Source organism: Etheostoma cragini, chromosome 5 (genome assembly GCF_013103735.1).
Source record: "Etheostoma cragini isolate CJK2018 chromosome 5, CSU_Ecrag_1.0, whole genome shotgun sequence".
In the NCBI taxonomy this organism is placed as follows: Eukaryota; Metazoa; Chordata; class Actinopteri; order Perciformes; family Percidae; genus Etheostoma; species Etheostoma cragini.
This window is the reverse complement of record NC_048411.1, coordinates 942,796-969,154: the sequence shown is the minus strand read 5'-3', so window position 1 is coordinate 969,154 and position 26,359 is coordinate 942,796. Positions and strand designations below refer to the sequence as shown.

Below are 26,359 nucleotides of genomic sequence, written 5' to 3'. Positions count from 1 at the left end.
TCTCTCTCTCTCTCTCTCTCTCTCTCTCTCTCTCTCTCTCTCTCTCTCTCTCTCTCTCTGCGGGGTTTTAGGAAACGCACGCGGAGACGCGGGTGTGCGGGAGGAGGTATTCAGAGAGGTGCCTCAGCTATCTCCGGCCGGTGGTCACTGCGAGGCCAAATATAGTCTTCATTAATAACGCATACATGCAGAAACCTCCACCCTTCATCCTGGACTCTGCCCATTGCCCATTTCTTTTGGACATTCTCTCAACCCATTCAGCTCCATTTTTTCTCATGCGTAACACTTATTTTGTATGTAAATATTTGTTTCTGTATTTATTTCAAATTAATGCTTAACATGCGTGTTTGTTTATGTAGCCTATGAACCATTCATCAAGGCAAATTTTACATACTTTTCACTTATTCTGGCAGAAAAAACCTTTTTCTGATTCTGACAAAAATCGAAGAAAACGCAACAACTGCCTTTAGATAAGTTATCAGTTCACATCTCATTTATAAACCACAATCATAAATGGAGTTACATGGACAGAAAATGTGTGCGGGCTTTTTAGTTCCTTTTATATTATAAAGTATATTAAATAAGTATCAGCAGAATCAGTACACAAATACTCATACTATTTCTATAATATTCCTTCCGAGAAGAAACATATTTTTAACCTAATTTAATTTATTTTCCTGGCTCTTTAACCATGTTACTTCATACACTTATTATTATTATTATTATTATTATTATTATTAATAATAATAATTGTTACTATTTATTTATTTTTACATTAAATCTGACCGTGGGTAACTGCAAATTAATAATTTCCCTGAGGGGCTCCGTAAAGTATTCAGATTGGGATTAATAGGCTTTTAGAGTGTAAATGACTAGCTCCATATTATTATTCTAGGATCGCTATGATGCAGTTTTGCTGTCATATCACTATAGGTTCCATCTGTATAATTGAAGTATTATTTATCCTTTTTGAATGCGCACACATTTAAATATTTAATATTGTGTTATTCGGTATTATAGTGCGAGCAGTGGTCTGGTCTGGGGGGGGTGTCCTACGTCTCTCCTCCGATGGTTCAGAACTCCAACAGCAGAAGAACTCCACGTGCCTCCCGACATCAGATCCACACCAGCGCGAACATTAATTGGAGTTTTTCAGTAAAAACGTCCAAACATTTCACCACAGTGATGAATATTTGTCCGATGTCTCTCAGTATTGTTTTTTCCTTATTTGTAATGTCGTTTCTATCGTCTGCCGTTGGTTATAGCGGAATATTTAAAAACCTTTTTTTTGCTTCTTTTTTTTGACCGTGGCAGGCATGGTTTGCTATCATGAATACAAAAATGAAAACGAACTATCGCTCTAATTGTGCAGAAGGTAGTCAATATGTGCACATATGCACGCGGATATATTGAAAAAGAGATGAATACCGTGTAAGCTGAGGTTATTCGTGCACGCGCGTGCGCGTTTGCATTGGCTAGGTCGTACTGATGGGAGTGGCTGGTGTTGGCAGCGCCACATCGTCCTTCAATGGCCGGCAGTCATGCGTAAAGGCGACATAGTACAGTAATCTTAGATCAATAGATACAGTAATAATACACCACACAAAGCTGCAAGCTCCCTAAGGAATGTTCTAGCAGTCTATATTAAGGACCAATATGAAAAAATGAGTTGAGTTGTGAGAAAGAAGTCTGAATGTTTTTTTTCTCAACTGTGAATTCTGCTATTTTGTATATATTTGTTTCTGTATTCATTGTTCACTATGTTTCTTTGTTGAAGCATGCACCAACCATCTCTGCAAATGTCTTGTAAGAGCTACTTACTTGGCAATAATGTCTTCTCAACTCAGAATTATGATTTTTTTCTCATAGAAGTTCTGACTGTAAACTTTGAACTCATTACATCACATTTTTCACATGTGGCCCTAATTCTTTTCTTCAAATAAGACAAAAAATACCCTAAAATCCCTTTAAAAATGTTTGTTTGCATATCATTTTTTTTAAAATATGTTGGGCCTGGGGGGGACCTGTGGCGGTATAATCATGTTTTATAATAAGGATATCAATTTGACTCCTGTGTTAGTCTGGCCATTTTCCTTTCTCGTAGATATTATTATTCTCTATTTCTGAAGAAAAAAAGGAGCCCTAACACATTTCCTTGTTGGCATATAAATGTGGTTTTCCTGTTCAGCCCTGTTCTCTTTGTATTTTGGGGGTCATCATAAAAAGGACATGTGCATAAAAACACAATAGAAATGAACACAATGGCTGACCAAAGGTGAAAATCACGATTCCCTCGTGTCTGTTCCAGAATATATTCCCACACACATGGTCAAAACACGGGAAAACAGGCCCGCAGAGTTCACCGTTTTTATATTATTCATTTAAGTTTCAGGGGAAGCAAGGATGTGTTTCTGAAAGAAGGTCATTACACCAAATAATAGTGTTTTTATATTACATTATAATACATTTCTGAACATGCTCCTGATATGACTTCTTGTTTCTTTCATTGGATTAAACATAGTCACAATGTCAAATATGTTTTTTTTGTCTGTGTCGTTGTGGATTCTGAGGTTTGACCACTACTCTGGTGTATTTCTCCACCTGAGGGAGGCCAGATTGTGGGGCCAAACGTGCCTTATTTGCACTGTTTTTGCAGAGCGTTAAACTGTTGCGGACTTTTCCGACTTTGAACATTCCCTTTTTGTCTCGCATGGATGTGCACAAGCCGCCACGCAGAAGTGAAAAGAAACAAAGAAAGAAAAGCACAATTTTCACTCTCTCCCTCCCTCTTTGCAGTTGTCTGAGATGATGTGTACCACCGCTATTTGTTTATCTTGGTAAGGACGGTTCTCCTTCCACATTTCTTCTCAGAGTTAAAGAATATAGGCCTGAGAGCTGGCGACTGGGCCTTTAACAGCTCAACGCCGGCCGGTCGGCCCCGGCACTCTGCTGCCAGACCCCCACACCTGGGCCCAACGCTGTTATCAGGAAGTCATCATCCAGCCAGGACATCACGCTAGAAGCAGTTGTACCTACCGAACATCAGGCCTAAAAGCAGATCCTTCAGATCCTTTACTTAAGTAAAAGTACTAATACCACACTGTAAAAATACTCAGTAATACAGTAAAGGTCCTGCAATGAAAATGTTAGTCAAGTAAAAGTATTTAGGATCATCAGGTAAAATATACATACATATTAATGTATGTACTTATTACTTAATTTAAGTATTACTTATTATTATTTTATGTATTTATTAATTTATGTATTAAAAGTACTTTTTAGAAAGCCGAAATGATCAAAACAGATCTTGATTCAATCAGCTAATCATTTAGTTGTACTTGTAGGCCTACATGTTGGGTAGTTTAATTTAAAATAAAACATATTTTAGAATATGTGTCTTTTGTGCAGAATCCTTAATTTATAAAGTAACATAAGCTGTCAAATTAATATAGTTGAGTAAAAAGTACAATATTTTGGATACAATGTTGTGGAGATGAAGTAGAAAGTGGCATGAAAAGCACAAATACTTCAATTTTGTACTCAACTACAGTACTTGAGTACAGGTACTTAGTTACATTGCCCCACTGCCTAAAAGTGTACTTCATGTTCATCAGGACAGGAGCATGGCCCTGTGTGGTATACTGTTATTCTGAATATTCCTTTCTGAGTTGTTGAGAAACTGAGCGAGTGCCAAACAGTTTGGAATGTCTGTGTGGGACATAGGAAGGGTGGAGGGGGGTGGGGGGTTTGCTTGGAGTCAGATCCCTTTTCAAAATCACTTCTTCCCTTTCCCCTCTCGTCTTTGTTTTAAAACTGGGAAGCTTTTAGCTTTTGAAAAGTATCCCTTGCCTATCTGTTGCGGCGGCGGCCCCAGTCGTCATCACCTCGCCTCTCCCTGCAGCCCTATTGGAGCGCCGGGGAAATAGCTGGCATTCCTGCCACAAAGAACCGATGATGTGGGCTCGGCCTCCATGATCTCCCCAAATTAATTAAGGCCTTTTCTTGTCCCCGAAGCAGGATCTGCGGCCTTTGTCTCTCTAATACTTCATAAGCCAGGTATTAAATACGAGGGCAGAGTCTGCTCATTATAAATCTGTCACTGCCTGCTTTGCTCTTCTCGGCCTGGCCCGTGATCCTAAAGAGGCTTCAGTGTAGCAGGGAAGCCATCCTGCCGTCTGGCTCTCGCCTCTTCGCCTCCTCCTTATCTGTCGCCCCTCCATGCTCCCCACTGGCCCGCTATTTATTTGAATATGAGAAGGCCTGCTTGTTGTTTCTGGCAGAAGGGGGCTTAAGGCAGAGACCCCCTCCCCACCACCTCATGCCCCTCAACCCCCCTCCAACTTCTTCCATCCCTTCGTCCCTGCAGTGCTCCCTCCATCTGTCCCTTCTCAGCCATCCCCGGCTCGTTCACTCTCCACCGGTCTCTGCTTTCATCAACTTGAACCACGGACCCCTCTAGTCAAAGGCCATTACAGACAGGCCCACTGTGCATGTGTGTTTAAGTGCATGTGTGCATATCCCATTAAGTACTTTCCCCTCCCTAGCTGAAATTAATAACGGTGTTAGCGGAGGTAATGTGCAAGCCAGCGGGGTGGCTAGAGTCTGCTTCTTTTCTAGCAAAAATCTCAGCTGAGTGAATATTTCCTTTCAGGTCAGTCTGCTCAGTAAAGGCACCTTTCAGCCGCTGATCCTGTTCCTTCCAGTCTTCCTCCTGCTGCTTTTTTTTGCTCTCCCACTAGGAAAGGCTCCAATCTCAGGGGTCGGTAAGATGATGAGTCCTCCAGTTTGTCTCCAATTTGAAACGCTGAAGTTGAGGGTTTTAGTGTCAGTATGTTCTGGGACAGCAGGATCAGGATTGTCCTTTTACCAGCATCAGGAAGTGGAAAACATGTCCATTAAAAATAAAAACACTCCAACCTTAAACAGTGAAATTAGGGCATCAGAGGCGTGCAGAGATTTGACCTCGAGGAATGCCAGTACCACACCCCCGGCTGGAAAAGTGCAGCGGAGGAGACAGGATAATTAGCTACAATATGGCCTTTTTGTTTGGGCGTACAGGACATTTGGGTTGGGGGGGACTTTCGGGCCTTCCTGTGCTCCTCTTCCAAGATGAAAAAGCAGGAAGTCACTCAGGAGGTAAACAATGTGCAGAATGCAGCTGATACCAAGAATTGGAATTTACACCCCCATCATTCCTGCTGGCATGACTTCGGGCCAGTTGATAATGGACACGGCGCCCACCAAACACCCGGCTTCCATGTTGGAAATATTTCCCCCACCTTAGAAAATGTTTACACAGCGCATAATGACGGCTGTGCTTCAGGTCATAGATCTTGCTCTGTGCATCTTGTCACTCAGTCACTCAGAGAATCTGTCAAAAGCAGCCTCCACCAATCATAGCGAGCGCTCGGCTGTCTGGTACTGATTATGGCGATTCATCATGTCAGGCTCTCCCTGCCACCACATGTTTGTTTTGATCTCTTCCTCTCCAGCACGGTGACAGTGAAAGATGAGGGACCATGTGGCCGGGGCCGGCACTGTGCCATGGAAACCGGCAGCGCAGGCAGCACCTCTGGGTCCCAGCCCAGGGCTTGGCTCGCTGGCTGCAGCCCCCAGCTCGGAGCTCTATGTCGGGCGAGCTCAGTATGGGTGTGGGGGGAGATTTGTCCGGCTGGCTAATTGCAGACCAAAAGTGTAACTTTAGGTGATCGGGGGATTAAGGCATGTTGACTTGGGTTCACTGGGGGGGCTAAACTGACACTCAGTTCCCCAAGAGCGGACAGTTCCTGAAACCCCCTGGAGTTGGCCGGGGGGTCTGGGTCACATTAAGGGGCACTGTGTGGCTTGCTAGGGCAGACCATGTGACCAGCCCCTAAAACAAGCACTGCTGTGTCCATAATGTCAAACACTTCCTCCATCTGCATCCATTAGCCCGCTCTGGAGGTGGCGGGGAGCGTTTGAGAGCTGAAGGAAAACAAAAGCTCCAGAGACTAGCCGCCCTCGTATAATGAAACAGTTCCCTCGACTACAGCCCCGAAGCAGCCAAAGAATTTATCCAAGGAAATATCAAAATATCAATAAGCTTCTCTGTTAGCATGAAGTGGCATCTTTTTTCTTTGTTGGGACTTCGAATATTATTTTACTATTGTTTTTAGTGTCATTTATATAATCTGCAGAATTCACTGTTTCTAATAATTTGGGAAATATTTAAAATATACAGTTTATAACATATTTTTTCAAACTTGATGTAACATAGTACAGGTTTTATTTTTAGCTTTTTACACAGCACATATGTGGACTTTATTTAACTTGCAAAGATAATCACTTATTTGTTTTAATTCCAGATATATTTATTATGTTGCCTATAATACTTTTAGAGTTGTTTATTATGTATACTCATAAAAATATTTAATTTCAAATAAATTGTGGGTCAAATTAATTTAATCAATTTAATTAACTTAATTAATTAAACCGCTGCATTCTATCATGTAAAAGACTTCACTTCTGGTTGTTAAGCAAATTAAATTATCACACATTATTATTTTATTAAGAAAATGATTTAGAACTCAACAAACTGGAATTATAAAAAAACTTGTATCAATGTGTAAAACATTTGTAATATATGTATAAATAATATATAAAAGATACATACAAACATACATCCCAAACCTGATATAATGTACAGTCATGGGACATTTAACTCAGTTAACTGAATAATATATTTTATTATTTTTTATTCTTTCAAAATAAAAAGTACATTTATTTTTGCAACTTGCACTAAAGAAAAATCTGAATGAAAAAAAAAAGACATGTTTTTTTTTTTTTTTAAGAAAAAGGTTTTTAGCCATAAGCAAAAAAGATGATAACCCCATGAAACCTAGATGTTTTGACAAATCAAATGACTTGACAATAAAAACGTCATCAAAAGTACGCGTTGGATCCTCTTCATCACAGAAAATGTGTCTGCCACAGTTTTAGATTCCTTTATTTACTCTGCTCATGCTCCACCTCGCCCATACTTTGATATATACTTTGATGCAGATATTCCACAGGCCCCTATCGTCCAGTCATGCACGCTAAAACATGGCTGGACCCTGGGACAGACGCGCTGAAATGTCTCTGGGCTTACCTATCGGACCAACCTCCCGTGTGTTTTACGCTGAGAGGACCCAAACATCGGAGTGAGCTCTGGTGTTTGGGTCTGATTTCTCAGCTCATTCATCTTGACTGTAGTGGTAGAGTGCGTCTCGCAGGCTGGCGTACTTTCAGCCAGCTTGAATGTAATGATATTTATTAGAACGTGTCCTCGCTTGCTGTGTGTCTCTTACCGTATGTCTGACGTCATTGTCCTAGATACCAAGAGGTGTTTACATATGACTAAGGGGAGGAGGGTTGTACTAAAGAATTTTGCTAAATGTAACCTTTTAGTCCCGTTGAAACTGTAAAATCTATTCATTTCTGACCTGCCCAGAAAAGAAACATGATCTCAAACTTAGAATAAATAGCTATATGCATAAACCCAAATGACATAACATCCAAATACGACATATGAATCCACTTCCTGTTTACACACGTTAGAATCAGAATGAGAAAAGGATTTATTTACCTTGGTTGTTGGTGCATACATGAATAGATTGTTATCACGTTAACATGAAATAATCAAACAATACATAATAACACATACATAAGAATATGTAACTATTTACCATGAAGAAAAAAGAGGCTGTATGGAATAGTGCAGGATATACAAAAGTATATAGAAAGTGCAGAGGACAGGATTTAGGAAATAATAATAATAATAATAATAATAATTACTTAATTTAGTCCTGTTGAAACTTCCAAATTGTTGTGGCTGACCTGCCTGTTAAATTAATATGCTATCAGATTTCTAAATAGCTATTTCAAAAGAAATAGCTACATAAATACAAATATGACCATCAGAATTTATTACCCCCACTTTTACATAATAAATAGGGTTTATTGTAAATAAGATATGGAGATTGATTAATATTTCAGTAGTCAGTGATCAGTTGATGTTTTGACAACCATGCACCATCTATTTCCTTTCCAAATAAATAAAATCAGGAGAAACATTCAACAAACAGCAGATACAACGTGTACATATTATTCATTTAAGGTTATTCTTCTACTGCAAAGAGAAACCACCACTGCCCTTCTCGCGTCGAGCCTGAGGCGCTGATCCCTGCTGCAGGTTGACTGCCGAGAATGTTGGCTGGAGAGACTGTGTGTGTGTGTGTGTGTGTGTGTGTGTGTGTGTGTGTGTGTGTGTGTGTGTGTGTGTGTGTGTGTGTGTGTGTGTGTGTGTGTGTGTGTGTGTGTGTGTGTGTGTGTGTGTGTGTGTGTGTGTGTGTGTGTGTGTGTGTGTGTGTGTGTGTGTGTGTGTGCTGCAGGCCTTGGAAAAAGCAGTAGCTCCCCTGTGTGGTTTGCTGGTGTAAGAACACCTGGCACCGCAGGGGGAGAGGTGGGCATTTGGGTACAAAGACATACCCTGCACAGCCCCACTGACACAACAAGAGGAAAGACTTTGACTCCTGCGTTGATGCCCGGACATTAATACATTGCAAAAAAACGTACCTGCCAGTCAATTTGGAAGTGACGCATCGCTGGTGTTCTTAAAAACCTAGTGGGAGTTAGCAAATATGAGCTGCCTTTCCCCTCCGCGTTTAGCCCTCTGCCTGTAGCTCTTGTTGTTGAAACACACGTAGAAAAGCCTCTGTCATCACCCATCTCTCCATGTGACATATGACAACTCCCCCAATACCCACACTCACACACATGCCTGAAAACATCCACATCCACACATGAATTACTAGAGCTGAAAACAATTACTCAACCCCTTGTTTTCCACTCTCCGTGTCTCTCAAGTTTCTGGGATTTTTCAAGCGAACATGACGTACACCGACGTACACGCACAAGCAGAAATACGCACGTGAGAGGGAAGATATTTGCTAACATACACAAACAGAGGTGTTTGGCTGGAGGCCCTTTGGTTCAAGTTGATGTTTGGGGTTGAGCCGTGATATTGTGGAGCTTCAGAGGCGGCCTAATGCAGGATCAGGTGTCTCCGTCCATGCCTACGTGGAGCCGATGGATAGCTTCAGATGGCATGTGTCCTCTCTGGACACTGGACACTTCACCACCCCCCCCTCCCCCCCCTCCACCCTCCAAATATTTACCTGACATGTCTACGTGGGTGGTGGCCCATCTAAAGAAACACGTATACACACATTCACATTGATGGATTTCTTTAGTATACAGATATACACACTGGGGTTTTACTGATTTGGGGTTTTGAAAGCCGATATGGATGCTGTCCATTCTAGTATTATACTTCATAAAAAAATGTGTTCAATAAACTATGAGTATTTAAAAGACACGATCATTGTGAAGGTTTTACATCATTGTAACATGTAGGTATAAATTGATATAAACAAGTTTCCACAGTGTTACGGCCAAATGATCAAATAGTCTCAAGTTCTGAGAAAGGTATTCCCACGACATATAATCAAATACACACTCAGGTTGATAAATGCACACACACACACACACACACACACACACACACACACACACACACCTGCACACACCTGCACACATGCTTAAACACAGGTCCATTCCCGCGTCAGGCCTCAATGGTGTCGACACTTTGAAGTTGTCGGCTGCTTGTTTACCGATGCAAATTAGCAGGTAGGGGACCTTCAGAGGAGCAGAGAGCGTGGCAGCTTCGTGGGTGGTGGGTCCTCCTTCTAACTCAGCACCCCAACTCATCTTCTTCCATACATTCCCCCCCCCCAGTGAAGGAATGCTTTCAGATGGACTCACCTGGGCAAAGGGCTGAGGTCAGGCTTGTGGAGGCTGAAGTGAGAGCAGAGGGGTTAAACTCGACTGTCTGATAGGTAGATAGATAGATAGATAGATAGATAGATAATGACTTTATTAAGGGAAATTAAGGTGTCTTTTCAGCCAGGTACCCTAAATACAGTCACACCAGAATACTGTTAATACAGTACAATACAATGAGATACAATCACAATACAATACAAACGCACTGAAGAGGAGAAATACAAATACAGTTGGAATGCATTGCACAGTAAAGAACTTTACAGTGTGATACATAGATGGTAGCGCTGAACGATGACGTGTTTCAAATCAAAATGGCGATTTGAAAGAATGCCATTAGCTAATCCTGAAGACCGCGATTAATCGAATGTGAAATAAATAAAAGAAATTACAAGATAAATGCTACAATAATGTAACATATCACATCATACATTTACACAATGTATTAAATTTCTAGTTTAAGTGGCTCTTTAATTTATTTTTGTCACTTTATTTAACATGATCGTAAAAGGTACAATATGTAGCTAGAAAAACCAAATGCGAATCGTAATCCAAAATATTTGGGAGAAAAATTGCAATTAGATTTTTTTCAACCAAATCCTTCAGCCCCACTGCCTGGTTGGGAGCAGTCTGACTCTTAATTATTTATACTTAACTTTATATCAACTGATAAATGGAAGTGGTGTGTGGTAGTACTAAGTGTTCCCTCATGAGTTAGAAATATATTCTGTTTACTGAGCTAAAAAGTAGTTGATTTTTCAGATGCATCGTCACACAGATGGAAACAGGGTAGCTCATCAAAGGTTGTTTGGGAGATACATTATTTGACAAGGCAGTAATTAAAGTTACATTTAATGTCTCCAATTTGTACAATTTATTTTAAATCCTAAACCGTTTTGTGGCTGAAAGTCCTATTTGCCCATAGAAGTCATTAATTAGGACCATTACCCGTGTCTAACTTACATTATACTAACATTATAAATATGAAGATAGGTGGTTGTATCAGAAATTATTTGAACTTTTATTAACATACTTGAAACATTTCTGTTTAGGCCAGTAATTAATAGTAAAAAATGATGACTGAGGAAGGAAAAATATCTAAAATGTAGTACATTTAAACCGATGACTGACTGATGGCTGTTAGTGGGATAAGCAGCAGGAAGTATCCGTCCAGTCCAAATGATATGCTTTTATATACAGTATATATATTTATTACATTTGAGTCATTTGCAGAAAAGCTATTCCACATTGTTTTCCAATTCCGGGTGTTCTGGCTTTGCGGAGCAGAAACAGGAAATGGGACTGAGCTTAATACTGTGACGGAGAGCCGTCTGCTTGACCAAATAAGAAGAGTAAACAGCAGTCGGTCCGCTGGGATCTCTGCTGCCGCTGCTTTCAATGCTGAGAACGCCACACTCCACCTTTTCCCACTTACTGACCCAAACACACTGGCCTGCCACGTACAGCTAGCTGCATTGTGTGTGTATATGTGTGTAAGTAAGTGAAGAATGTGTGTATTTGCTTGTGTGCATGAAAAGATTTTTTATGAGCAATTGCATTTTTACTTAATATGTTTTGTGTTGTGCGACCACTTTCAGTCCACTGTGTGTAGGAAAGCAGACGATGATGACTGAGGATCTGTTGATCTGTTGAAATATCAACCTATACCCACAACACCTGCCTGCTTGACCAATGAGTAACGACCTCCTTCCGTCACATTTTGGGAATACACAATCAATGGCATACAGTACAAGTTACAGTGTGTGACTTGAACATATATGCAGCACCCCCTTTAGGCCGGTTGGTGTAGTATTGAAACAGTTGACATGGAGCACATCATTCCCCCAATTTCCCCGCCAATCAGCTACTGTGGAATATTATGAGTGATGATCGCAAAGTCTTGGACAGTTAACAGCACACAGAGGTGGGTCATGCAGGTCTATGCAACTGTGGGTTTGTGTGTGTGTTTGTGTGTGTGTGTGTGTGTGGACAGGGATTATTTGCCCCCCTCCCACCCACTATTTCCACCCTCTATCCCCCCAAGTGGCTTGTGACAGCCGGCGGTGTCAGTCACTTAGTGTAGTGTGTGTGTGTGTGTGTGTGTGTGCGTGTGTGTGTTTTTTTGTGTGTGTGTGAAGGATTGTTAGCATTAGGGCTGGCTGAGTAAACAGGGCTCTGGTGACCTATGAAGGCTTTTCCATATCATTCATTCTAATATAAATGTGGAAAACTATCGTGTGGAGGCGGGGGGGTAGCCTCAGATCACGTTTGTTTTCACGCATAATGAGGAGTCAGATCACATGTTGGCATGTGATGAAACTCTTCATACATCCATGGATAAAACTCCCAGCATGCTGTCTGGCTCTTTTTAATGTGTTTGATATGCATTTAAATCATCCATCCCCATTTGAGAATATGAGACTTCAGCACACACACACACACACACGCACGCACGTGCGCGCGCGCGTGCGCACACACACACACACACATACACATACACATACACACACACACACACACACACTGTCTTCAGTTCACAAGTACAGAGAGCCGAAGTCATGCCCTGCTTTCAAAAGAATATGAACGGTAGTGAACAGGGAGAGACAAATTATTGTTTTATTGTCCAGTTCAACTGACTCTGACATTTGGGTTCTCACATACTACAGCTTTGTCGGTAATTTCTAGACAGTTCAGGGTTCCAGTGCATGTGTGAAAGTGTTCCACTCTATTAGGTTAGCAGCCTCCAACTGTGTCATTGATCAACACAGGTGTTCTCATTGATATGTTGTATTTCTGAATATATTATTATATATTATAATAATACCTGCTAATGATCCCGGGAGGCTACCGTGAACGCTACAATGACAAGTCTTGGATTATGTGTTCAGATGGGACAGAAAGTCGTCATCCAGGTGGAAATGCATCAGCCAATGGTGCGGAGGAAACAGTGATCGATCAGTAGAGGTTGACCAAAGAGTAGTAGAGGGTTTCTAACAGTGTCTCTGGTTTCTGTAAAAAAGAACAATTGATAAGAAACAGCTGCCAATACAACTGTGCAGAATAACAAATAGCATGCTAGAGATAAAGAACATACAAGTACAACGGTCCAGGTGAAAGACATGCGTTTAGATGATATGCAAACCAGATTTTCCCCCTCCCCTTATTTTTTTTAAACATCTTTCCACTTTATTCAACTTGATTTGACCTTTTGGGCATTTCTGGGTCTGTTTCTTACCTAAAAACAGCCAAAGAATGGGAAAGTACAGATGTTGGTTGGTGCTAGCCGAGAAGTGACACTCCGTGTGTGTCTGTAAAAAGAGCAAAGCTCCTGTCTTTCATTCATTAAGTGATTTTAGTTATTATTAATATTGTTGCTTTGTTTTAAAGAAAAGAAAAAGTGTTACATATTAAGTGTTTAAGTATGGATGGCAAATATAATTACAAATCTAGCTAAATTTCTGACTTGAGCAGATGCATCTTACGGGTTTCATCGGTTGCTATGACAATGTTTTCCATACTTTTAACAATTTTCCTAAACTCTTAAAACACCTACACACCTACAACACACAACTGGCTAAACGGTGAACTTCATGCTCAGAATCACACATTGTAGACTTAACTCCAACACTAATTTTCAAAATACAATAATACACTAACACAACAAGCAATGTCTACCGAAACAATGCAACATCCCATAATTCTTCCAAAACACTAACACATGTTCTCTCCCACCAGGAACATTCAGTCAGCCATAGCCCAGTGTTATTAAAACACTAATATCACATTCATTTACAGAAACTGCATTATTTACTATGTGTCAGGTCTGCCCATAAATAATAGATAATATAATAGATAATGGTATATTATATTGAGCGTAGATTGTGTTTTACTCTGCTCTTCCTCTCTAAGCCTCTCTACATTTTAGTTTTGTTGGGTTTAGTAAATGCTGCATTTGGTTTCTTTTCTTGCAGAAATTCAATACAAAAATAAATGAGCCGTGTCGGAGTGGCGTTATAGAATGTGTCTCTCCGCGATGGGAGTCGAGTGCAGATGGGAGTTGTGCCTGCGTCACTTTGCGACAAGTCGCCTACAAGATGCTAACGAGGGACTTCTGTACTGTCAACCCAGTGGAAATAGACCTACTTAACCAAGTTGGGTCACTGCTGCTACAAGTTAGCATCAAACACAACAAGGCTGTCAGGGGAATAGGTTTTGAGCTAACGTTAGCAATCAGAGAACCATAGATAGCTACAACTTTTTGAAATCATTTTTCATCTGCTGTTATTGTTTGTAATGAGAAATGTTTATTTTTTTATGGATTTCACAAATTTCCATATGACATTTATGTCGTAAAGCATGCACGACTCCCATCTGCCCCCGACTCACATGGGGCAGAGACAGAATGAATGGTTTATGAAAAAAAGGAAACAGAGACAGAGTTGTCCTGGTCCTCGTCTTCCTCACCCTCGTTCAGGAATTTTTTTCTTACTTTCTGTGTTCACCTTCACTGTTTTGTTGCTTTTCCACACAAAATCAGCCTAAATAGGTCCTAAATAGGTCCTCTAGTACTATATGTACTACTGTAACATATCACAATACTGTATGTACTACTGTAATATATCAGAATCATCTGTGGCCAGGTTTGGTTACTGTAATCTTTGCTGTCGAAGTACAACACTAACTTACTGTAACATATGAAGAATACTGTAAAAACAGTTGGTCATGTGACTGAAAGAACCTCAACCCCTGAGTGTGTTTCCCAGATGGGAATCAGCTGATTGATCTATTACCATTACTTCAATCAGCTGTTTCTCTCATTGACCGTAACAATGGAAGACATGAAAACACAGGGGAGATATTTGTGTTTCCATTTAATAAATGAACAGCTGTTAACTTTGACTTTAGCCTATAAGTTAGGGTTAGAACATGATGGTCTCTGTTCTGACATAAAGCGGGAAAGCATTTCTGAATTTGTCAGTAAAAACCAATGTTTTGGTCTTGGTTGAGCTTGTGTGTAAAAGAAGTTCAAGCATTTAGTGCACAAGCAACTGTGTTAAGACTTTAGGAAAGTTGTTAAAAGTATTGAAAAAAAACTGTCATAGCAATCTTAAAAAACTGTAAACATTTTTTTACAGCATTTTTCATAAATGACGAAGACTCTCCTCACACCAGTTAGTCAGCTCTGTGAGTATCACCTGGAAGCAGGGAAGGGACACCTAGACTGAGTGGGATGTGTGTAGCATGTGTGTAACATGTGAAAAGAAAGATGAAGTAATGGCACGTGATGCTCCCAACGTCCGATTACAACTAGAACAGTTTAATGACTAGATAGTTGACCCAATATATAGACTTCAGATCTTTGATTATTTCTAATTGACATAGAACTCCATTTGACAACAGGATCAGTCCCTGTAACCTGGTCCCCCCAGCTTTATGCATGTCACTTGTTTTCTTTATGTCATGTTGTGCTCATAAGGTGCATACTCCTGAATACACATGCGTAGAAGAAGTCACTAGGGGCCCAACTGCATATTTTGTATATGGTTAATGGTCCAAGCTCATGGTCTACAGCGTGGTAAAACCCCCCCACTGATCATCTACTCTTCTTATTCCACTTTCTTTCCTCTTGTGCCACTGGCTTTCCTTCTCACTTTGATTCTTCTTTCCTGTCCCTTTATCTTGTTGTATTTGTCTCTCACCTTCCCACCCTCCACTTCTCTCTCTCTCTCTCTCTCTCTCTTGTGCTCTCTCTTTTCTGCAGCCAGTTGATTTATTCCTTGCGCTGTTTTCCCTGGACCACATGGCCCGGCAGTTTGCCCTAGCTTCACTCATCCAGAGACGATGTCATTCATATCCAGTTAAATAAATGGCCCTATAAATTTCCTCCAATAATAAGCCCGGGTGCTGCTGGAATGTGCGGCAGCTCGTTGGGGACGGGCCGGGGAGGGGGGGAGAGAGAAACATCCACACAAACCCAAAGACCCAGACAGGCTGGGCCAGTGTGAGAAAGCATGGATGCTGTGTGGAGGAAGTGGAATCTGCGTTGAGCAAGTGTGTGTGTGTGTGTGTTTGCATGCGAGCGAGCGAGGGAGGCAGGGAGGATTGGGTGGGTGGGAGATTCACGGCCCTTGTCTGCCTCCCTACCTGGAACGAGACCTCAGGGACACTTTAAATCAGCCCACCCAGGGACAGAGACACCGATCAGGCCTCCGTCAGACTCGCTAAATCCAGTCATGTGTGTGTATCTGCACGTGTGTCTAAAAATGTATGTCACTGGGTCTCAGAGCAATGCAGCTAACTCAGCTACAAGTCTGTATTTACAATCCCCGCCATCACTGTCATCTCCCAGCCAATCCCACGGCTACGTCACACGGTGAAGAAACACTAACATCGTCTCCTGCGTTCACGCCTCGCGTCCACGCTACTCCGGTGATGCTGCGGACCCTGTTTGAGTTTGGGGTAGTTGCAGTCTGGACGTCATGCTGCCAGCAGAGAGAGAGGTATTACGGACTAACGCTGAGTTTCTTCTCTAACAAAGGCTCCTTGGCGGTACACAGACACGTGCACGGTGCACATTAAGCAGACAGCGGCCTGCATCATCACTCGAACTTTGACCTAACAATTCAATCTATAAAGCACTTTACAGAGGGAGAGTTCTGCCGTCATTTGTTGCTCTTTTCCCCTCGGCCACAGTCTGTGTGTTTACCTCAGCTGATTTATCGGCCCTCCACTGCAGTAGCAGCCTGGCAGTACATGAGAAAGATGTCTGACCGCCGCGCCGTTCCACCGCTACGAGTCTCTGCGGGAAGCTGGGAAACTCAATATTATTTCTCCCACCAACAGGGGGATGCGTTTAACACAAGGGGGTCGGACGGCTGGTGGTGGGCCGGGGGGGGGGGGTTAGGTGGATGTCACGTTCATTTCACAGCACAGCAGCAATGACAGCGTGAGAGGCAGACAGATCCCATCAAAGAGCTCCGTCTCCTGTGGCGTCTGGTCTTACCATGTGGGCCTGACTGAGCCCCTCGGCCTTCTGTGGGAGGAATATCGTGATTAGGTGGGGTGGGAAATGGTTTAACCTGCTGTTTTGTAATCCATTTGCACTCAGGGGTGGGACTAGAAGGGGGGCACGGGGGGGGGGGGTCCCCCCACCTCCCTCCTGAAATATGATTGCCCCCCCTCCTCTTGGGCCAGAGTGCTGTCATTCTGCCAATTGTGATTGGATCAGAGGACTGCCATGGAGACTATTCAAAAAAGATTGAAGAAGGACTGAGTCTACAGAAAATGTGTTTTGTATTCAGACATACAATTTGTTTAAAATGAAAAGTGAAATTAATAATGAATATGTTTTATTTTGCAGAGTTACATTGTGTTGTTCTGTCCAATATTATTCCTAATATCTAAGCAGATTTTCTATGCTTTATTCCCCCCCAGCAGGGGCAAATCAAGTGTGCTAAAACCTGGTACATTTATACCTTTCTAAATTCCATTCCACTCCGTTCTATGTAAATAAGTTGCCGCGTGGAGCCCCGTCTTCCCTCTTCTTAGGGGGGTGGCAGTAGCTCAGTCCATAGGGAGTTGGGTTGGGAACCGGAGGGTCACTGGTTCAATCCCCGTGGAGGGGTGACCCCCCTCCCCTCACGCTACTGACTCCAACCCGTACCTCTTACCTTGTCCAGTTATGGAACTGAGTGACTGGCCCACTGTGTGTTGCCAGTGACCCGAAACCCGTTTACTGCCTTAAATCGGTGGCCCTGTCGGCCACCCCCACCTACACAACCCCTCCAACGCCACACTGCCACCCTCCTGTCCGTCGCCTCCAGAGGATGACAAATCACCCTCAGCTCCTTAAATGGGTCTGGGTGTGCACGTGGCCCCTGGGCCCCTCCCTACAGCCTGCCCCGTCTGCTCAGTGAGGGGATTCCTCCTCCTGGAACGAGGCAGTGGACCTGGTCTGCCCCCCCCCCTCAAGAGCTCTAGCTTATATCTTATGTGTTTATTGATTCTACATGGAGAACATAAACATTGTTTGAGCGTGATGTTGACAGATCGGCTGGAAATATGAACGTCGGCCATGCTAGAAAGAAGTGGGCATTCATCACCAGGAGGATGGATACTGTTTTGTGTATGTGTGTGTGTGTGTGTGTGTGTGTGTGTGTGTGTGTGTGTATGTGTGTCTGTTACATCCGTGTTGCACAAAATCACCCGTCTGAGTGCGTGTGTGTTAGCGTATCTGTTTGTGTGTAGCTTATGTTTGCATACCTGTTGCATGAATTAATCTTTGCGTGTGTGTGTGTGTGTGTGTGTGTGTGTGTATGTGTTCAGCTGTGTGAGTGTGTGTGCTTACTCCATAACCGTCTGGCTCCCATGTGAGGCAGTAAATCTATCATTCCTGCTGCGTTTACCTACCACTTCACAGAGCTGTATGTCCAGTGTAAACAACGTTTATCACTGCATGCAAATGAGCCTGTAAGCCGCAGCCTCCACAAAGACTCCATTCACTCCCAGCATGCCCTTTTACCACGGTGAATCTGATACCCCAGATTACAAGCTTACTCCCAGGCATTGTATGCTGCTTTGCTGTCACTCATGCTCCACAATGGTTCCCTCCAAACGTCATTTTTTTTATTTTTTTATTTTTTTTACAAATAGTCTGCAGCCATTATTAGAGTTATGACCAATCTCAGGCCACATAAATGTCATGTTTCAAACCTTGACAGGCCTGCTGTGAACACGACACAAGATTTATCTCCTCTCCACCCTCCTCTCCCTTTTCTTCACCTTCTATTTCCTCCTCTTGTAACTTGTCTCCCCCCCCCCCCCCCACCCTTATTTTCCTTTTTTTCTCTCCTTACCCCCTCCCTGCATCCTCTCAAGGAGGTGGAGGTATGTGTTGATTGTAGTGATTTTGCTGTTACAGTGCCCTCTGCATTTCTGCCCTTGGGAAACAGCACCACGACTGTTAACTCATAAGTCTGTCATATTGATCCTTTTCAAAATGTTTTTCAACGCTATACGATGAAAACCTGGATTAAACCTATAGTACATCCAATTGGAGACCACATTGACATGTTCAAAATATAAATGCGACCAAAACCGGATTTCACACAGTGTCCCATGATGATCTTATCACTTTGGGCATAAAGTTAAAATTGGCCAAGAACATCCCACAACTCACCCTGGCTGAAGCCTGAACCACAGCAGCACGTGTTGCTGTAAATTGGGACTCAGGGCCCCCCTGGGAGGTAGGAAAGATTTATAGGACACTAATAAGCACTATCTCCTCAGGAGATCACACTACAAGAGGCGCTGTGTGTGTGTGTGTGAGTGTGTGTGTGTGTGTGTGTGTGTGTGAGAGAGATAGAGGAGCAAAAGATGTGCGCTTAGGTTTAAAATAATGTACATAATATAATATGAATATTGGAACTGGAATGTGGAGAAGTTAAATACCAGCAAACAGATAAAGGTTGCCCCCAAAGGCAAAATTTCGCTAGCCAAGATTCGCGAGGTGATTCACTGTGTGGAACCCCATCGTTAGCGTCAGGTGTGCACATGCAGGGCTGCCTTTAAGGAGGAAGGAAGGTGCCATGGTATAAAGAGTGACACAGTTTGCGTAGGGAGGAGTCGGCGTGGATGTATGGACAGGTCAAACAGGACCTTCAACCAGGAGACCGCTGTTTGTGTCCTGTGTGTTAGTCAACGTTGACTTATTTTAACTTTTAACTATTTTAACCTACTAAAATGAAGTAACCTATGAAGTCTATCAGACCGCCCTGCGCATTGAATGCCAGTGGGTCCGAACTAAGCGGCCTCGTGTGACAAGTTGGGAGTGACTGCATTTACTTTCTCAGCACATATAACAACACATATAACATATCCAGAGAGCTACACCTTCATGAGAGGCCGGGGACTGCCAACCGAAGTGTGAATGCAGCGTTGCACACACGGCTCCGCAGCCGCAGCTTGCTAAGCCTTCCTCCCAGAAGGCCTTTTCATACTTCAGGCTTCTCTGCTTTGAGCCAGACGCACTTCTTTCTCCGAGTTATGACTCCAATAAAGACACTGGAGCTAAAAATGATTTCATATGCAGTCTTGCTGTGTATGTTCAGTATGTGCGAGCTGCGTGTGGCGTTAGGACATGCTCCCTGTCAGCACCACTTTGGGTTTGACAGGCTGCCTTCTTGTAAGAGCTGCCTTTGACAGAGCAACAATACCATCAAATCTGACTAAAGACACACACACAAAAAGAGAGCTAATATGCTGCTGTTGTGAGTGTGTATGTGTCTGCATGCATAAGCGTCTATTTGTTGTGTGTGTGTGTGTGTGTGTGTGTGTGTTCACCTGTGACCGTGGTTATTCATTAGAAGAGATGAGCTCATGAGGGTGGGTCCGACAGAGGGATTGCTGAGTGTATGGGCTTGCGGCCATCATCAAATCCAAGGTTAATCCCGGCCTTTCACACCGGAGAGTTTGGATAGCAGAGAGCGTGGTGGGTGGGTGGCACTGAGAGAGTGAGTGGCAACAAGATAAAGACTTGGATAGTAAATATCTGAAACCATATTGAGATCTGAGTGTATCAACTTTTTTGCTGTTTTTTTTACACACAGATGCAGAACCACTTTAAGCTGATACGTATTTGTTTAACACAATGTTTCCTGTTGAAGATGAACATTAATTTGATTCTTAAAGTGCCAATATTATGATACTCTGGTGTGTTATTTTGTGTCTCTGGTGCTTCCACACACATACAAACTTGAAAAAACCCATCCATGGTGTTTTGAGTGAGATCCGGTTTCTGAATGTCTTCTGTCTTCAGTCTCTGGGTGAGCTGTTCAACATCTGCTCGGCTTTCTACGTCTCTAGCCCAGACCAGGTGGCTAACCGTAGCATGTAAATATTTTTTTTATTTTTTAAATTAAACCATTTAAACCTATTCTTGTACAACCTCAAAATACAATTATGAACCTGAAAATGAGCAGAATATGGACGCTGTAAAGTTCCTCAACATAGAAACAGTCTTATGTGTCATTTATACTACAGGATAGTTGTAGCCATTAGTTTAAATCATGTCAGTTTAGTATGACAGACAGCTCTAAGACTACCTTAACTACAGTTGCTATGCAGAAGAAGCGAGTCAGAGGTGAGAGTCAGAGCTGTAACGCTGTGTTGCTGCACATGGAAGCAAAACACTGTGCCATGAGAAACCCAGAACCTAAACGAGAGCTAATACTCCTTGGGAGCAGTAGATGACTTCCTTAATGTTGCTGATTTTTTGGCAGCCCGGCCCTGCTGTGGGCCTGTAGTGGAATGTCATCACCAGACCCAAATGGATTCGGTGGTTTCATGCTCATTCAAGCCCAGGCTGCGCTCCAACTGTAAGCCATCTGCTGGGGCTTGTACTTCTGGAGCCCTGGACACACTAAATAAGTTGTCCTGCTTTGGAACTCCGTTGAACCAGACCAGTCGAACGGTCAGTGGTCAGTGTTTAGACGTGTCCTTAACCCTCACTGTACATTCAGTCTATTATTAGTACCACCGTTGCTTCCAACTACACACAGAGCACCTACATTAACCATGGATGTATTCTAGGAACTAGAACTAAAACATTTAAGGCTGAGCCCCATTCATTCCTATGGCAGGGGGTCACACTTTAAGATCTTTATTTATCCCTAATGGGGAAATTACACTTTACATTCTGTTGTTAATATACACTACACACAGACCTGAAATACACACACACTCCTAAACATGCAATGGAGAGATGTCAGTGTGTGGGCTGCAACAACAGGTGCAGTGATTGGGGGTGCTTTACTTTGCTTAAGAACACCTCGGTAGGGACTTGATCAAACAACCCTCAAGATCCCAACCCAACTCCCTACGGACTGAGCTACTGACACCCAAGCCCAGCATGTGTATTGTAAAGGGCATTTTAGACTCTTGACACCACAAATGACAGAGCAGGCACACTAGAGAAACTTGCCGGCTACACACTCTTCTAACTTCAATGGGGATTAAATGATTTACTCATGAAGCTCCTCTAGACTTTCCAAATGTTATCCGACCAAAAGGATCGGAATTCTGATAGCAAAAGGAGTTTTTTTGCTGGGGTTGTGTGATGCCTAAAAAATGTGTCCACAGACGAGTGTTTTTTATGTGAGTGTATGGTCAAAGTGATGCTAGGGGCATCATGTGACAGTTCCACTGTTTGGCTGCTAGGTTTGATTTGCTTCCGAGCCCGGCAGCACACTTCCTGGGAGCTCGATGGTGTTTTTTGCCTCCAGCGTCGCCTTCCAGGCAGCTAACCCTAACCTAACCATTACCATGCTGCCTGGCAGGAGATGTTGGGGGCAAAAAACACCAAAAATCTCTATACACATGTCATGCCACCATCCCCAAACCTCAAGCACACACTGCCTCTCAGGATTCATATGTGCTTCTTGGCAGCAGCTGCAGCCTTTTGTGATGGGGGTTTAGCCCTGTGTGTGTGTGTGTGTGTGTGTGTGTGTGTGTGTGTTCTCTTGCACCACCACAGCTGACAGGGCATTAAACCACTCTGAGCAGCATGTAGCCACTGGCATGTAGTCTGCAGGGGGTTTAGAGGGCAGAGAAAGTCACAATGTTTTTCTCTTGGTTGCCCCCACACACACTTTCTCCTTTAATGTGGGTGTCACTCCCTTTACTGTTCTCAGACATGTGCGCACACACACCTAGACAAAAAAGGGTGAAAATCCATTACGAATGATGAAATCCATCCTTTGAGGTTTACTTTTCCTGCTTCCCACAATCTCTCTCTTTCTCTCTCTTGCCTGACGGGTTGTTTCGCCCCTTTTTTCGCCAACAGAGAATTCCACAGGAAACGACGGTAATTAAGAAATATTGATGCTGGATACATCTATTTGCTTATCCAAAAAATGATCATTAGCAAAATTCGGCCGCAGTCGTTCATCACTGTACTGCAGCACTTGGCATCTGAACACACACGCTGGCTGCAGGCCTATCCCAGCCTTTCTCTCACAGATGACTTCATTAGGGCTCGGTTTGCTGTCCCGTAAACACGTGTCTCTCTGGGAGATATGATATAATGGCAGGACTCACTGTTCATCCATCTTCCATGCACATGGTAAAGCATAACATCCCTAAGCGAAACAACGGGCTGGACATGCTGCTCCAATTCACATGACACAGACTTTACGGACTTTGCATGCTGATGAGTTTGTGTTAGCTTTTAAAACCGGTCTCTTGATATGTTTTCAGAGAATTATGAGGCAATTAGTGTGGGAATCGTGTCACCATTATGATACACTGAAACAGCTGAGTCCTTCCATTCGAGAATAATGAGCACCACTTACAGTTGAAGTGAAGTTTAAGGTATTCCTGCTTTTTGAAATATAAGCTATAATAATACATCTATTGTGCCTATTTTTCACATGTGTATCAGACTGTAACTACATACGTTGATACAGAATCCTTTTTCAATAAAAGCCTCCACAGTTTTGGTTTAGTTCCGTTAGCTCATTACGACACCTGTCCCTTTACAGCATTTGACGGGACCCGTTTGAACATTTTGGTCACCTCCAGATGTTTTGAGGCTGTGAAGCTGATTGTCTGACTTGTTGTGTTCTCTGTTCAGGAAAACCCAGAACAACTTCTCCCAAATTTGAGATTCGCTCTGCAAGTCCGTCCGGCCAAAAGCCCTTTCAAGCCCATTTCAGATTTTTCCAAATCGAGGCACCAATCACAACCGCCGAGGCAGGCTTTACGCGATGATGGTATATCTGCAACATGTCATCTCCTTCATCGCTCTGATTGGCTTTAGGTCGATTTCAATTGCGCCCAGAGTCATTTGAGCGGCGTCCGTTGGTGACGCCCCTATTAGAGACATTGTAGCAATGTTGCTGTGTTCCCAGATCTAAGCAATTGTACTTTGGAGAGAACAATGTTCTAATTATAGATAGAAATGATGGCAAAATAACAAAAAATAAGACCCACGTTGTTTTGCTTCCTAAAAGTACGATCGCAAAAACCTTCCCACAGAAATTTGATTTACCAACTCTGAGACTGCATTTTTATCGCTTGCATTCAAAAGAGCTTGCCACCCACCCAAGTGCACACAGACGCCTAATTAATGGGAGGAGCACAAACCCCTGCAGCTCTGGAAAATAATATGAGGTCTGTTTGCATCTTGATTTCTTTGGCTGCATCCAGACAGGTTTATATTTAGAAGAAGCCAAAGGACAGATTTAACCTCTGCTCTTGCCAATGTTTCAGACATTGCGGTAATCTGTACTGCCATCCACTGGGAGTCCTCAGGCCTAATTGATCGCTCTGCAGGGCTGAGCAGCTCCGGAGAGCTCACAACCTGCAGGGTTCCATTCCACCTCACCACTGCAGGGGATTTCACTCTCTTGTCAAGTTGTTCTTATCTCTGAAATATCTTGACCGAAACATGAGATAGGCTGAAAGATCCCAGGACGAGTTGTCCAGACTTGCAATATCTTGCATGTTTAAGGACATCATTATTTGGTGAAAAAGCTATTGAACAACACAATAAAAGGCAAAAGAAGAGCAGGAAATCTGTGATGAAGGACAGTGCATCACATCCACCCATGATGACACTGCCAAAGCAAACACAAAGACCTGGAACCAGATTAACAAACATAACCAGCCTGACAAAGTCCCTGCTGTTGGAATTAAACAGTGGTGGAGAATTTACATGCAGGAGCAGCAGCATACCGACTGAACTTCAAATCATCAATCATCTCCTCGGATCCATCTACGCAGCTTGATTTGTACAGATGGATCACAACTTGATTGATTGATTTATTTCCACCTCCGCTTGATTTTCAGTCTGATGGAGCAGTACTTGAGAATGAAGGGACTTGACTTCAATTCTCAGGAAACAGGAGTCTTCTTATTTGTCCAGAAAAAGAAACAGAATATTGAAAAGCGCAAGAGACGTTTTTTTGAAGCGTGAAGGCTACTGTAGCTGTAATATGTACTTTGAACTTGCGATATACTGTACAATCTCAATGCTAGATGGGAGAAATTCCCACACATTGGACCTTTAAAGCAACAAAACAGCGTTAATTGTCATTCAAAAAATAATTTTCAGTTCAGTACAATCGGACAATAGTAGCTTTATATGCAGGTGTTCCTTTCCAGCAGCACGGAGTCCGAGACACAGTGAATTATGTCTCGCTGGAAGCTGTGTTGGCATACACCTGGAGACGTAAGGTAGTTTCTTATTTTACAGCTTGTTCTATCTGTGTTGCTGAATTATTTTCCCTGTTAAGCAACAGGGAGGAAGAGAAAAAAGAGAACGAGCTCTGGCACTTGTTGTGACTCGCAGCATCCAGCAAAAGGAAAGAGGCAATTACAGAGCTTGTTTTCCAGAGAAACCCACAGCTCTGGCTCAGGATCCTACAGTGGTCTCCTCGCCCGCATCCACTACACTATCTGAATATAAATTACACAACTAATCCGTTTGAAGATTTTATATAATAAACACATTTCAACTCAACATGTCAGTCTGAAAGGAGTACTTCACCGAGTACTTCCCAGATTTAACTTTAGACTCCCGTAGCGTTGCCAGGGGTAGGATGCCACTGACAGTGAGGAAGGCAGATTATAGTCGGTCTGTTACCCGGGAGATGATGAAAATAAATTGTTTGTTCTTTGTTTAGGCTACTCAAGAATTCAGAAAAAAATCTTGAAATATGAGAAAAGTTTATTTGAGGCATGTCAAGTATAAAAGCATACCGATTGGTCTTCCTATAATTTGTACATGCAAATTGATAGTCTGCCTTTCAGCCTGTTTAGGCATCCGAGATGTAATTTACTACATTAATTGATACACATCAGTGTATCACAATGATTGGACGAACGCGTCACATGGGTCTAGTTTCTCTAGAAATTAAAGGCCAGACTGTCATAGCGGCTTGTCCAGAATACGATCTCCTATTTTACTAAATAGTTCACCGACAACATTTGAAGGAGAATCAGCCGTGCGGCTGCTGAATCTGTCTTCATTTCAGATCCACAAAGGTCCGTTTAAAAGACTTTTGCCAGATTTTGAGAGACTCTGGTCACACTCATCCAGCTCGTCATTTCCGGGTTAGCACTCCACCAATCAGATTAGTCATTTGAGTCAGACTGCCGGCAGTGCCCGCTTTCTGACTGAACACGTCAGCTTGGCCAAAATGAAGGCCGCCGGCCCCTCCAGACCCCTCTGGACCCCTCTGGACCGCTCCGGACGGACGATACTACAGGACCCACCGACCAGACTCGAGTGTCCGACCTCGCCAGGCGGTCTGACGGTTGGTTATCTGGTTGGTGTTTCATGACCTTAGAAGTCATTTTGCAACCGTTCTGGCAGCACAAGGAGCAAAAATCTCTGTGTATCATCGTAAATTCGTAGTTTCGTAGTTTCATGATACAAGCATCTTTTTTTATGTACAATATATACATATATATATATATATATATATATATATATATA

The 26,359-nt window shown here is 42.7% G+C and overlaps 1 long non-coding RNA gene across 1 annotated transcript; it reads right to left on the bottom strand.

Moving 5' to 3' along the window:
• Window positions 1-13,387: 13,387 nt before the first annotated feature.
• LOC117944934 lies at window positions 13,388-26,079 on the bottom strand. Its single transcript, XR_004656700.1, has 3 exons — window positions 25,840-26,079; window positions 20,507-20,516; window positions 13,388-13,398 (listed from the first exon to the last, which is right to left on the bottom strand). It is a non-coding gene; the product is annotated as an uncharacterized LOC117944934 (long non-coding RNA).
• Window positions 26,080-26,359: the final 280 nt, after the last annotated feature.